A 14747-nucleotide genomic window follows, 5' to 3' on the forward strand; every position below is an offset into this window, starting at 1 on the left:
AAAGGTAACTGAGGATAAACTCTGTTCCCAAGCAGCTGACATGGACTGAGGGAGACAAGCATATAAATGAACAATGTTGCCCTTTAGTGGGTCAGGTATTGAGGCTGTTAGAGAAGGAGACGTAAAGTGGGTCTTCCATGTGGGAGGAAATAGCTAATTTCACTAGGAGAGGTAAGGGGAGCTTTCTTAGGGGATGTATGTTAAGCTGAATTGGGAGTAGACGTTGGCTAGGTACTCCTTGACCTCCCCCTAGCCCCCCTGGCCAATTTTATGAAACCCATTTTTCTTGTTTATTCCAAAACATTAACAGGGGGCTTGTTATGTGCTAAGTGAAGAATATAGTTTGAGATTACATGTAAAACATTAAAAATATTTCTGATGGGAATGGTAAGAGAATCTGCCACGCACACACAGACTGTCTTCCTCTCTTTAACCCAAGTATTCTAGTTGCCATAACAACCTGATGATGGTCGTGCATTTGCTACTATGGTGGAGGTTGTGTCAGCAGTTCCATTTTGAGCTGCCATTTTCAGGATTTGAAAATTCAATGTCCTATTCACTGACATGACATAAAATTCCATCTATTGATTGCTTTTGGTTACCCTTATAATTGAATATTCAAAAGTCACTCTCCTTTCTACTCCTGTGAAAAAGTCCATGTATTTGTTCAGTGTCTAGGATTCTGCTTTCGTTTGTGAATATTTTAGTGCTAAAGGAAACCTCCGTATCTGAGCAAGTTCTTTTCTTTTGGAATTGGGAAATTCAGGCTCTGAAGAGTTAAATTACTTTTCTAAGGACGCATAATTCAACAGGAATTTAGTAGTTGATACTCTATAGCTCTGATGGTGCTGGAGTCAACAGCATCTTATTCTTTGTGACCTCTCTGAGCTTTGCTTACATCTCACAACTCCCGTAAATCTGTGGCTCTATGTGTTTGATGTGTGTCCTGTCTTGTGTGTCTTTGTCTAGTAGCATCCTTTGGTCACACACTGAGTTGTAGAGACTTGTTTGTGTGTCTGTCCAATCTCCACTAAACTGAGCTGCTGAGGGTCGGGGGATGCTGCACTGTACTCACTGTGATTTCTCCGGCACCTGCAGAGAAGGCCCAGCTCCTCCTCCTCTTCCTTCTTGCTCTGATGCCAGCTTACCTGGCTTCTGATCTTCTGTGTTGTCTGTTCCTACTTCTCCAACCTAATGACCAGTTACTCGCTGTTGTAGTCTGACGCTGGGACTCGATTTCACAGGAAAGCACAGGAGGAGGAGATGAAGAAAGAGGAAGTGGTCAGGGGGAGGAAGTTCTAGGCAGGAGGAGAAGCACATGGAAACGTCTGGGAACGCAGGAGAGCCTGGTGCTTTCAGGGCTGTCGGCTTTGACAAAATGGCAGGGAGAGGTGGGAGAGATGTTAGAGCTGCCAGGGGCATGACGATAGGCTTGTCCTGAACCTCCTGCTGAGAAATTTGAACTTCACCTGGTAGGCAATCAGGACCTACTGAAAGGCCATAAGTAGGGAACGATAGGAAGAGATTGCCTAAAAGTGAAGAGCCTTTAAGAATGAAATGTGCGTGAAAAAAAGAGAGACGCAGGTTGATCTATATTCTCCAAAGTAGGAAAAGTGTAAGCATGGAGCAGGGAGCAGTGATTTCTGCCTGGGGTGGGAGGATAGGGAACTTTTACAGAAGAGGTGATATTGCCACTGGGTTTTAGTGGGTAGCTAGCACTGACGGAGCAGGGGAGTGGGAGAGGTGGCATGGGGGAGATGTGGGCAGCCTGAACAAAGGCTGGGAGGCCAGAACATGCTCAGCAGGTTAGCAGTACCCTGACCATGCTGAGGTGAAGCCCGAGGGGGCAGTGGCCTGAGGTCAGATTAGATGTGTTGGGCCGGGACCAGGTTGCTGGAGGGTTTTGGTGCCCTGCCAGGGAGTGTAGACTTCATGCTTGAGATAGATAGAAGGGAGCCACAGTCTTTTAAAAAGCAGCAGGAAGGGCAACAGCTCTGGCATTGTGGAGACTGCCCTGGACGAGGAGGGGGTTGACTGTGTGGAGGACAGGAGGGTACGGAGTAAAAAAGGATTCAAGTTCGTAGGTGGGTTATTCAGGCTCCTAGGTGGATTATTTTGCCACTTATCAAGGTCAGGAAAACAGGAGGAGGAGACACATTTGGGTGAAGTATATTTATTTATTTATTTGATTATATTTTTATTTTTTTGGGGGGGGTTAAAGATGATATTTAAAGAATTATATCTAAAATTTAAAAATTGAGGTATAGTTTACTTATAAAATGCTCAGATCCTAGGGTGCCTGGGTGACTCAGTCAGCTAAGTGGCCAGCCAGCCAACTCTTGATTTCAGCTCTGGTCATGATCTCAGGGTCCTGGGATTGGGCCCAAGTTGGCTCTGTGCTCACCAGGGAGCTTGTTTAAGGATTCTCTCTCTCCCTCTGTGCCACATCACACTCTCATGCATGTGTGTGCACACACTCGCTCTCTCTCTCTCAAATCTTAAAAGCTCAGATCCTGAGTGAACTCTTTGGTGAGCTTTAACATTTACACACCTGTGTAAATGTGCCACAAACCGAGTGGAGGTGCTCAGCCTCAAGCATGCCTCAGAAGTACCAGGATGGCTTGCTAAGCAGAGGCTGCTGCGCCCACCCCCAGAATTTCAGATTCTGTAGGTCTGGGGCAGGAACTTGAGAACTTCCATTTGTAGCAATTCAGATGCTGCAGGTTCAGGGACAGGACCTTGAAGATAGCTGCTCTAAAACATTACCATCGCTCCAGAAAGGGCTTTTCTTCTCTTTTCCCCCTCCCCAAGGACCCATGGTTTGATTTCTGTCACCATGATTAGTTTGCCTGTTCTTGAAAGGCCTGCAAATAGGATTATGTGGTATGTATCCTCATGTCTTTTCCCACACAATGTGATGATTCTGAGATTTACCCACATTGTTGCATATAGCATATTCCTTTATTGCTGACTGATTTTTAATCAAACAAATATAGCACAATTTTTCATGACTTCTCCAGTCCACAGATACTTGTATAGTTCCAATTTTGGGCTATTATGAATAAAACTCCTATGAACGCTTATGTACAAGTCTCCTTGTGGCCATACGTTTTCGTTTCTCTTGGGTAAATACCTTGGAGTGATTTGAAATGGGGGGTCCTAGGGTAGATTTATGTTCTGTTTTCTAAGAAACTGCTGAATCATATTCCATACTGGTTGTAATGTAACTAGTTGAATTGTGATTAAATGTTCGACTCTAGTGAGGTTGCTAGATACTGACTAGACTGAAGGACTTTGGTTGAAGACATACATTGTTAATCAACAGTGATGCACCTCTTTTCTAAACCCTAAGAGAACTTCGATCTATGCATGGTCCTTAAAAATATAGATCAGTATTCATTCAAAGAACATTCATTGGGACACCTGGGTGGATCAGAGGTTGAGCCTGTGCCTTTGGCTTAGGGCGTGACCCCAGGATCTGGGATCGAGTCCCACATCAGGCTCCCTGCGTGGAGCCTGCTTCTCCCTCTGCCTGTGTCTCTGCCTCTCTCTCTGTGTCTCTCATGAATAAATAAATAAAATCTTAAAAAAAAAAGAACATTCATTAAGCACTTATTGCTTGCTAGCTACATAAAGGAACACGGGTCCCCAATACCGGTCCCAAGGACCTTATAGAGAAAGTAAATTTTGATCCTTTCAGAAGCTGTAAAGCAATGCCTTAAGTCTCAACTACTCTTAACTCTACTTTATATCAATGTTATTATACCAGAAATCCTAAGCACCAGGAGATCATGACATAAGCAAAAAACTCCAACAAAGCATTTCAAGTCATTGGGAGAAAGATGGATTTGTTCATCAGTAGTGTTAGCACAAGTAGAGTCACTATCTGGGGGAAAAAGTGGGATTCAAACCTCATACTGTGTAACAGGTTAAAGTCCATGTGAGTCAAAATTTTAGTGTAAAATTAAAAACCCTATCAAAGTATTAGAACAAATCACCGCTACATTGTTTTCTAACATCAAAAGGGGGAAGATCTTTCTAAATATTTTGTAAAACCCAGAACCATAAAAGAAAAGACTATTAAATGTGATTACATAAAAATTAAGAATTTTTGCCTGGCAAACAGCATAACCAAAGACAAATAACTGGGCACATGGGGTGGGGGTTGGTGGAGAGGATTTTAACTCCTATTACAGGGAACTAATTGCCAATATATGTAATGAGTTTTAACAACCTTATTGAAAATGGGCCAAGGCTAGGAGCAGACTGTTCACAGAAAAAGAAATGCAAATGGCTCCTAAACTTGTGAGAAGACGCTCAACCCACTCATGGTAAGAAAATGCAAATTAAAATAAACCGAAAGATGTGTTTTCAGCTACCAGACTGACAGATCAGAGAGTTTGGTGAGATAACCATGTTGGCAAAGGTGATGCTGTGAGTCGTCAAGGGAATAGCAGTAGCCGGAGATGGAGCCTAAGAAGTGGGGTTAGCAAATTTGAGGAGGGCAGGGAAAAGTAGGGGCAAGCAAGCCTGGTGAGGGTGGCGGGGAGTGACTGCGGGAAAGTAGACACATCAAAGCAATAACTGGAAGTGTTCATTACTGTGGAGGCAAACAGTCCTGCAGTATCAGTCCCCCAGGCTGCTGCTGCTTTATAATGAATGATCAGGATTGCCACAAAAGGTTACTTGGTGGCCAGCATTAAAATAGAATTTTACATTAAATCTAGCATACTCAAGATAAGATGCAGTGAAATGCCAGGACACCTGCACCCCGATGTTTCTAGCAGCAATGTCCACAATAGCCAAACTGTGGAAGGAGCCTCGGCGTCCATCGAAAGATGATGGATAAAGAAGATGTGGTCTATGTATACAATGGAATATTCCTCAGCCATTAGAAACGACAAATACCCACCATTTGCTTCAACATGTATGGAACTGGTGGGTATTATGCTGAGTGAAGTATTCAAGTCAATTGGAGAAGGACAAACATTATATAGTCTCATTCATTTGGGTAATATAAAAATTTGTGAGAGGGAAGAAAGGGAAAGGAGAGAAAATGAGTGAAAATACCAGCGAGGGTGACAAAACATGAGAGACTCCTAATTCTGGGAAATGAACAAGGGGTAGTGGAAAGGAGGAGGGCGGGGGGTTGAGGTGACTGGGTGATGGGCACTGAGGGGGGCACTTGGGATGAGCACTGGGCATTATGCTAAATGTCGGCAAATTGAACTCCAATAAAAAAATAAATAAATCCAGCATAGTCAACGAATGATAATTTAAAGATAGGTTATTCTTCAGTTATCTCAAATTAAGTTTTTAATTTTTATTTATTTTTGTTTTAAAGATTAGAGAGAGAGGGGACATGAGTGGGATAAAGGGGGCAGAGGCAGGGGGAGAGGGAGAAGCAGACTCCCTGCTAAGCAGGGAGCCCAAAATCATGACCTGAGCTCAAGTGAGACACTTAACCGACTAAACCACCCAGGTGCCCCTCATATTAAATTTTTAGAGAATACTTTGTATTTGAAGATGCTGAATGAACGAAGTACGTCTCTTACTATTTCAGTTACTTATTGCCATTCTTAGAATCTTCGGTAACGGTGAGTCTCGTTCCGTCCCTGAATGTTTAGGACGGTGGTGTCTGGTGACCCCTCTCTTTGGTTCCCAGGAATAGCTAACATAGTTACTGATTGGGAGGTAGATGAACTACTAGTGCTTGATTTTGAACAAGTAAGTAATATGTATAATTGAACAAAATGGTGCTTTTATTTTTAATTCCCATTCCCTTCCGTGTCCTCATATTTCTTATCCTCTTCCTGTCACTCCTGCCTCACTGCTCATTTGGCTCTTGGAAAACTAGAATTCACGATCCTCCTTCAAATGCTGCTGCTGTCCATTTCCGTGAGTGCGTCAGCCCTGGAGCAGGGGTTAGCTCAGGTCACTGGTCTGGAGTGTTATCATCCTCTGCAGCGCTTTGCAGCGTTAGCATTGTACATTGTGGATTATATCTTTAGATTTTATAAGTTTTAGGGGCAAATAGAGCACCAAATACTTAGTGAGATTCTTGTCTGCTTACATTCCTAACAAAGAATGTAATTATATGCTCAAACCAAAAAGTTACCTTCGTTTGTATTTTCCTCCTCACAATTTGATTGCTATCTAGGATTTAAAAAAACAACCAACGAGTCCTGTGCCCAAGTGTATTTCAATAGTCCCTTTCAGTCACTAACTAACAAACTACAAAGCAAAAAGATACACGGAGTACTTCTAATGCCGGTCAGCTTGGATCCTGTAGTATTTTCCGACGGGCAAGACTGCAGGTGCTGTTTAAAAAAAATGTTGGGGTGCCTGGGTGGCGTGGTCAGTGGAGTGTGGTCGAGTGCATCTGCCTTTGGCTTCAGTCCTCATCTTGGGTCCCAGCATCAAGTCCAACTCAGGCTCCCTGCTCAGCGTGGAGTCTGCTTCTCCCTCTGCCCCCCTCACCCCCACTTGTGCTCACTTGCTCACAGATAAATAAGTGAAATCTTAAAAAAAAATACTGTGATAAATAAGTATCTTTTATGGTATCTGAAAATTGAGGGCATCACTTTGTATTGGGTTCTTGGATAGGTAATGACTAGGAAGTGCTGATGCCGATAAACCGGGCGTCATTCACGTCAAGAGTTGAGTGTGTGAGATTAGGAGTAAATGGCGAATAAATGGGAACAAACTGGGAGTCTGTGTTGTGTCTGTTGTGTCTTTGTTTTGCTTCATCTCCTCTTTAGCCCTGTGGTCGAGGATCATGTCAAATCCGGTGTCCCTGTGTGTGTGGCTTTCTTCCTGAAGAGCCGTGTTAGGCACTCACATGTAGTTATTGGGTGGTTGGCAGACTTTGGTCTGTGGTGTTTCCCTTGGTGGGGCCGTGTCGTTCCCACCTCTAGTTCACCATCTCAGAGAATGAGGTCTGCTTGAACTGTTCACAAAACCCTGACATCTGTTTAATCTCTCTTTTCATTTATGCTGCTTTGGAGCCATTTTTTTTTTTTTTTTGAAAAGAAGAGCTAATACTGTTTCATCGTTTATACAACCTCCTATTTCTTCGGAGATTCATTTTAATTTTTTGCCACTGAATGCATTGATGTCTGGTTTGGAGAACGCTGAAGTTGCAGTGAATGAGCCTTAATTTCTCTCTAACCAGCAAATGCTACAGGTGCTACCAATGACAGATAAGCGACTCTGGAGAGGGGGCATAGGACACACCTAGGAGTCCTCCTCTGGTAGCTCAGGGACTCGGTTGCAAGGTATATTGTGTTTTCTTGGTGCTTTGTCACTTTCCAGTTCCCTGTACTCCTAGAAACCTACAGTGAACTTTTTTTTTAAAAGATTTTATTTAGGCTTTCTGCTCCTCCCCGTTCGACAGACAGCCGCATCTTCTGGTGCAGTCCTGCCGCGTCCCTGAGGCGATGGTGAAGGTCAGAGTGAACGGATTTGGCCGTATAGGGTGCCTGGTCACCAGGGCTGCTTTTAACTCTGGCAAAGTGGATATTGTTGCCATCAATGACCCCTTCATTGACCTCAACTACATGGTATACATGTTCCAGTATGATTCTACCCATGGCCCAATTCCACGGCACAGTCAAGGCTGAGAATGGGAAATTTGTCATCAATGGGAAGTCCATTTCCATCTTCCAGGAGCAAGATCCTGCTAACATCAAATGGGGTGATGCTGGTGCTGAGTATGTTGTGGAGTCCACTGGGGTCTTCACCACCATGGAGAAGGCTGGGGCTCACTTGAAGGGTGGGGCCAAGAGGGTCATCACCTCTGCTCCTTCTGCTGATGTCCCCATGTTTGTGATGGGCGTGAACCACGAGAAGTATGACAACTCCCTCAAGATTGTCAGCAATGCCTCCTGCACCACCAACTGCTTGGCTCCTCTGGCCAAAGTCATCCATGACCACTTTGGCATCGTGGAGGGCCTTATGACCACCGTCCATGCCATCACTGCCACCCAGAAGACTGGACGGCCCCTCTGGGAAGCTGTGGCGTGACGGCCAAGGGGCTGCCCAGAACATCATCTCTGCTTCCACTGGCACCACCAAGGCTGTGGGCAAGGTCATCCCTGAGCTGAACAGGAAGCTCACTGGCATGGCCTTCCGTGTCCCCACCCCCAATGTGTCAGTTGTGGATCTGACCTGCTGCCTGGAGAAAGCTGCCAAATATGATGACATCAAGAATGTAGTGAAGCAGGCATCAGAGGGCCCCCTCAAGGGCATCCTGGGCTACACTGAGGACCAGGTTGTCTCCTGTGACTTCAACTGTGACACCCACTCTTCCACCTTCGACACCGGGGCTGGCATTGCCCTCAATGACCACTTCATCAAGCTCATTTCCTGGTATGACCATGAATTTGGCTACAGCAACCGGGTGGTGGACCTCATGGTCCACATGGCCTCCAAGGAGTAAGAGCCTCTTGGACCACCAGCCCCAGCAAGAACAAGAGGAAGAGAGGCCCTCAGCTGCTGGGGAGTCCCTGCCCCAACTTAATCCCCCAACACACTGAGAATCTCCTGACCTCCAATTTATATCCTAGACCCCGAGGAAGGGGAGGGGCTTGGGGAGCCCTACCTTGTCATGTACCATCAATAAAGTATACTGTACCCAGCCAAAAAAAAAAATTTATTTATTATCCATCCGTCCATCCATCCATACATCCGAGAGAGAGCGTGAGAAGGCCCAGGTATGCACAGTGGCGCTGCAAGCGGAAGGGGAGGGAGAGCACCCCAAGCCCAGCACTGCTGATCTGATCCCAGAGCCCAATACTGGGCTCCATCCCAAGACCCTGAGATCACGACCTGAGCTGGAATCAGCGTTGGAAGCTTAACTCAACAAGCCACCCAGGCATGAGAACTTTTTGTTCTTTTTACGTGGAAAACAGCTGGCTTATTTTTCTCAACAAGAATAATATTGATCTTTCTGCCCCCTTGCTTGTGAGCTGCTTGTTACCTCCGTGGCCACCTTTTTTTTTTTTTTTAAATTTTTATTTATTTATGAGAGAGAGAGAGAGAGAGAGAGAGAGAGAGGCAGAGACACAGGCAGAGGGAGAAGCAGGCTCCATGCAGGGAGCCCGATGTGGGATTCGATTCCGGGTCTCCAGGATCGCGCCCTGGGCCAAAGGCAGGTGCCACCTTGGGATCCCCCTCCATGGCCACCTTGATACAGACTCTTACTTCAAAAGCTGGGTGAGATGGAGAGAATTTGGTCCTCACAGACATCTTCTGTTACTCCAGACACGTAAACGCTGGGTGACCTGGAGATCTTGCAGTTGAAATTGAATGGGTTTCTGAGCTCTAGAGTTGTGCTTACCTGAATGAAGAGTAGTGAATTGTGTGTGGCATGTGGTTAGGAATGGGTCTTTTTATCCAAGTTATAGATGGAGTTGAGAGTGACTTCTCTGAAAGATAGAGGCATCCTTCTCCATGAAGTTAAATTTTTTTAAGATGCATTTTTCTTCCTTTGATGTCTAACTATCAAACTGTTATCAAGTGCAAGAGCACTACCATGATCATTTCTTAACATTTTCTTCTCATAATGATCTTCTATTCATTGTGTATATAATGCTTTACTAATAGACATGGTCCTCAGAGTCAGGAAGTAATCATCATCTTAATTTTTTTCTACCTTATTTTTTATTTATTTTTTTGGGTGACTGTAACTGGGTAGGTAGGTACCTTCTCTCTCTTATCTGGGAGTAGCCAAATAATAAAATTTTCTTTATTCTTATTATGGAGGCTAGAGATGTTTGTTCTATGACATGAAGTAGACTTAGGTTTTGAGGCCCTGGCTCCTTTAGCTAAAGGAGCACCTTGTAATTTTTTTTATGGCTGGATGAACTGGATGTATAAGGGTAACTATAATAAACTATAAAAACAATAATTATTATTTGGTTAATATGTAAGCTAAATTTAATTTGCAGGAAATATACACAGAATTATCTTAATATTACATGTATATGTATTTTTTTATTAAAGATTTTATTTATTTATTCATGAGAGACACACAGAGAAAGAGAGAGGCAGAGACACAGGCAGAGGGAGAAGCAGGCTCCATGCAGGGAGCCCAACATGGGACTCGATCCCAGGTCTCCAGGATCACACCCTGGGCCGAAGGCGGCACTAAACTGCTGAGCCACCTGGGCTGCCCACATGTGTATGTATTTGTAATACAGATAATTTGTAATAACATTTGGTTACCAATTGTTCATTCTAGGAACATCTGTTGGACAACACTATGTGTTGGGGCACCGTGCAAAGAGTGAGGGGAGGTTGGTCGGGGGACAGAGAGAGAGGAAGAAGACTTGGTTCTTGCCTTTGAGGAGCTTTCAGGCTAGCAGAGTGGATGGATATGCACTTATGTGACAACACCTGATAGAGGTATCTAGACAGTGGAGGAGAACAAAAGGAGTAGTAAGTATTCTACTCGGGGAAACCTGTACAGAGAGGCACTCCTAGGAGTGCCAGTATGTGCAGAGGGGTTGTTGGGGAGGGAAGGATGGAGACTAGAACAGAGTTTGTGGTGGAAAGGAAAAAGGCAAAGGTTTAAAGGAGGAAGTGATCAATGGTAGGAAGAAGATTGTGAAGTGCTGATAATTTTGACATAGGAGCCACCATGGTAAGGGCAGTTGCACTGGAGTGAAGAGTGCAGAATCCAGAGTGGAGGAAGGAGTTTTGAAGAATGAGCAAGAAGAAAATGGAGGAAGCATAGGGCAACTGATTTTAAGAAGTTTGTTGGAGAATGGCACCTGGATGGCTGAATTAGTTGAGCATCTGACTCTTGGTTTCAGCTCAGCTCATGATCTTGGGTTGTGGGATCGAGCCCTATGTTGAGCTCCATGCTCAACACACCCTCTCCCTCTGCCCCTCCCCCAACTCTTTCCCTTTCTTTGTCTCTCTCAAATAAATAAAATCTTTAAAAGACAGTTTGAGAAGAAGCAGAGTTTGAGGGAGGGGCAAGTCCATGGAAAGGGTGTGCATGGATTGTAGGATATTTAAAACTTAAAGTGGAGGAGATTTGAGTTTGGTGGGTTGAGAAAGAATTATAAAAGATGAGACTGAAATAAAAGAAAAAAGGGTTAATAGTCTGTAGGTCTGAGTCTGAGAGGAGGTAGGAGAGGATATAGAATAGTAATAGCACTGTAGGTCATTTTGTTTTGTTTGCATCTCCACTCTTTGTTCTTCTGGAACCCTAGAAAGCAGTGTTATGCTCACCACAAACTGGAGACATAAAATCAGTTGTGTAGTTCTCAATAACTGTTCCATTCAGAGTGGGTTAGACACTGTGCATGGAGGTTATGAATTACGGAGGTTACGGAGAGACGAAAACTTGCCGAAGAAATGGATGCAGAGTTTCCATTTGAAAATTTGTGTTATTTGGGTAGATGGGAAGGAAATTGGTTTCCTGTTTTGTGGATCCATCTGGGCAACATGGCCGCTGCCTTCAGGAGCCAGGTGTGCTGGAATGGAAGAGGGCAGGTTTGTGAATAGGCTGAGAGACCCTTTGAGGAGGAAAAGGGGAAGGGGCTTGAAGGCTTGCTTAGTCTTTATTTAATTTTTGGTTCAGAGAATAATGGCTGTAGAGTATTATATGGACATGGTCCAAGTATTAATTGTTAAGTTGTTTTTGGAAGGCTGTGAAGCAAGCGGAATCCGGGAGGCTAAATGGTATTTGTCTCCCTTCCGCCTGGAGGCCTTCCCAAAGGTTTGGGGCTGAAGACAGGAATGCCTCACGGACTTCTCTAGATCTGGCCTTGGCCAAAGTCTCTTGCTTCCTCTGCCCCAAGTTCACCCTGCTTTTAATGATAGTTTTCAGAACTCACCATACCGATTTTTACCAGTTGTTTATCTGATTATTCCCCTAACCAACTTCTCCTCTTACCTTAAAAACTCACTGATCGTCATTTTCTTTCTGAAACTTCCTCAGATGCCCTAGTAGGGCAGTCCTTCCTTTGAGCTGTCTCTCTACGCAGGGCCCAAGTTCTCACAATGGTTGTGATGGCTTGTTTGGGTGTTTGTCTCCCTTACAACTTTTGAGCTCCTTGAGGGCAGAGGCAGAGCCTTTCATCTTTGAGGCCCAGCACCTAGCAGGAGACTTGACATACAGTAGGGCATTAAAAATATCTGTTGAAATGAATTGAGTTGAATGGTCATATTTAAACAGTCTTCAAAAGCTGTACTTCATTGTAGATGCATTTTTGGGGGTCTCAAACTCCTACCATTGTATCTGTGAGTCTTGGGATGGTTTTTTCCCCCCTTATATTTTTAATATCTTTAGATATTTGTTAAGAGTTGGGAAAGTATTACTTAAAAGTATTGTTATTTTCTTTTTAATAATTCACAAAATAAATTATTAGTTTAGTGCTTGATTCTTTATATCAATTTGCAGAACAACCAAGACAGCTCATATATGCAATTAAGAGACATTATTTGATATCCTCATAAGCATTTTAGATATGTTTAGAAATAGCATGTGGTCTCTTATGCTAATATCTAATTGTTTTGTCATTCATGAAAATGAAAAACCTTTTAAAATGAGTGGAATTGCTCATGGAATTTCTGCCCCATAGAAACTCATTATTGCCACATTTGCCACCCATCATAGACCTAACATAGCTATCATTTTTATTCTGATTATTTTCAAGGGACTCTAAGTGATTATACTTAATGGTTAAATTACTTACTTAATTTCACAGTCCCCAGGTGTATCTACACATTCCAGATATTTGTTTTCCTTGTCTTTTTTTCTTAACTTTTCATGATGGCTTTCCCATCTGTTAGTTGGCATATACCTCTCAGTTTTCCAGAACTTAAAGCACTTGGAGCACCCCAGCTGCCAGGGTTTCCCCGGCCTCACACTGGGATCATTTGTTGTTTGCTTTTTGCCCATGTCAGGCTCCGTACATCTGGCTGCCAGTATTTTCTGTCTAGGATTTCTTGGTGATAGATGGGAAAAGAGGCTGGAGGGGTTGGGAGTTTAGATTTTGAGTTTGTCACCTTTTACTTAATCTTTCTGTTTTCAGTGGAGTCCCTCCACTGCCTTCCCCAGCTGTGCTTAGCATCCTTGAGCCCAGAGTTCTTCCAATTCCATGGTTTGAAACTCATTTACAGACCTTTGGAGATTTCAAAACTACTCACAACCAGCCACACCCCATACCAATGAAAATTCAGATCAGAAACTCGAGTGAGACTCATGGAACTTTTTTATTTTTATTTTTTTAAAAGATTTTATTTATTTATTTATGAGACACACACACGTACAGAGGCAGAGACACAGGCAAAGGGAGAAGTAGGCTCACGCAGGGAGCCTGACGTGGTACTCGATCCTGGGTCTCCAGAATCAGGCCCTGGGCTGAAGGCAGCACTAAACCACTGAGTCACCCAGGCTGCCCTCATGGAAATTTTTTAAAGCTCTCCAAGGAATTAGTGTGTGGCCAGTAGATAGGGGAATTGTTGCTTTGATGGTTCCTTCTGTCAATCTGGCTCCTCATTACATCTCCGACACCCCACTCCCTTCACCTGCCCCACTAGGTCAGCTGCCGTGCTGTTCATGCTTGGAGTTTGCTTCTACCTTGCGGCCTGTGCACCCAACTCCATCAGTCTGGAATGTTCTTTCCCTGGATGTCTGCATGTCTTATTTTCTTCCTTTCTCTCCTAACTTCCTTCCTTTCTCCCTCCGTCCCTCCCTTCCTTCCAATTTCTGCTCTGTAGCAAGAACCACACTGCATTCCTGTGCTCTGCCCTTGCTCCACACTGGTTCCTCACATCTGGTCTGTCGCTGATGCACTTGCTCATTTCCCCCCACTAGAATGGAAGCTCCTTGGGGCAGGCCTTAACTTTGTTTCCTTAGATTTTTGGGACTCTAGGGCTGAGCTTGGCACAGAGAAGCTGCTTGCTAACAGTTGAATTAATTTTCCTGGAGAAGTTTTTTTTGCTGCTGTTGGAGGGAGGGTCCGTTACATGAGGGTGTCCTTTTGGGCAGCAGATCTTTGGAGTCTAATAGATTTGCTCAGCGTCCTTTCTTCTTGCCGCCCTCCCTGCACCCCTTCTTCAGAGATACCTGTGCCTCATTCCTGTGCCTTTCTTCTGGGCTGCCTTCTAGGGTTCATGTTCTTAGGACTCCTGGGTCATTTACCCCCACCATGCCCGCCCCCTTGGCTACTGTCATCCCTTATCTTTGTCCGTACAGATTTATGCTTAAAAAAGTGTCTTTATCTGTTATCTTAGTGAAAGTTCAGGAGGGGAGCAGAGGTAACATTTGCATTCAGCCCACTCTGTTTAACCAGAAAGTGGGCCCTTCATTAATTCCTGCTCTATTCACTTACTGATCGATTTCTCCCACAAATTTATTGAATATCACCTCAGGGCCAGGCACATGTGAGTCAAATACATAGTTCCTGCTGTCACTGAGGTTATGTCCTAGGTTTAGAAAGTGCTGAATTTGGATGAAAAGGGTAAGGAGTTGTAACATTTCTAAGTATGAAATTATTTAAAAATAAAGATCTTTGAGAAAAATGCGTCCTACAGGGACCAGATGGTAAATAGCCTCCTATGCCATGTCGGAGACCCTGAAGGCTCTGTGGGCCGCTGGAGACTTGGAGCAGGGGAGAGCCGTGGACGGTCCGGAGTTCGGAGGCCTTACCCGATGCCGACTGCGATGGCTGGTGCGAGGGGGCCGGAGTGTTTGCGGTGAGCCAGAAAGACGAAGGCCTAAGTGGAGG

General features: G+C 44.3%; 1 protein-coding gene and 1 pseudogene across 1 annotated transcript in view; both read left to right on the forward strand.

Annotated features, from left to right (window-relative positions):
• Nucleotides 1–14747, forward strand: part of AVEN (apoptosis and caspase activation inhibitor) — a 170677-nt gene that overhangs the window by 73442 nt on the left and 82488 nt on the right. The window lies entirely within an intron of this gene.
• LOC140595598 (glyceraldehyde-3-phosphate dehydrogenase-like) lies at nucleotides 7425–8652 on the forward strand (annotated as a pseudogene).

The sequence above is a fragment of the Vulpes vulpes genome, chromosome 15 (genome assembly GCF_048418805.1).
Source record: "Vulpes vulpes isolate BD-2025 chromosome 15, VulVul3, whole genome shotgun sequence".
Classification (NCBI taxonomy): Eukaryota; Metazoa; Chordata; class Mammalia; order Carnivora; family Canidae; genus Vulpes; species Vulpes vulpes.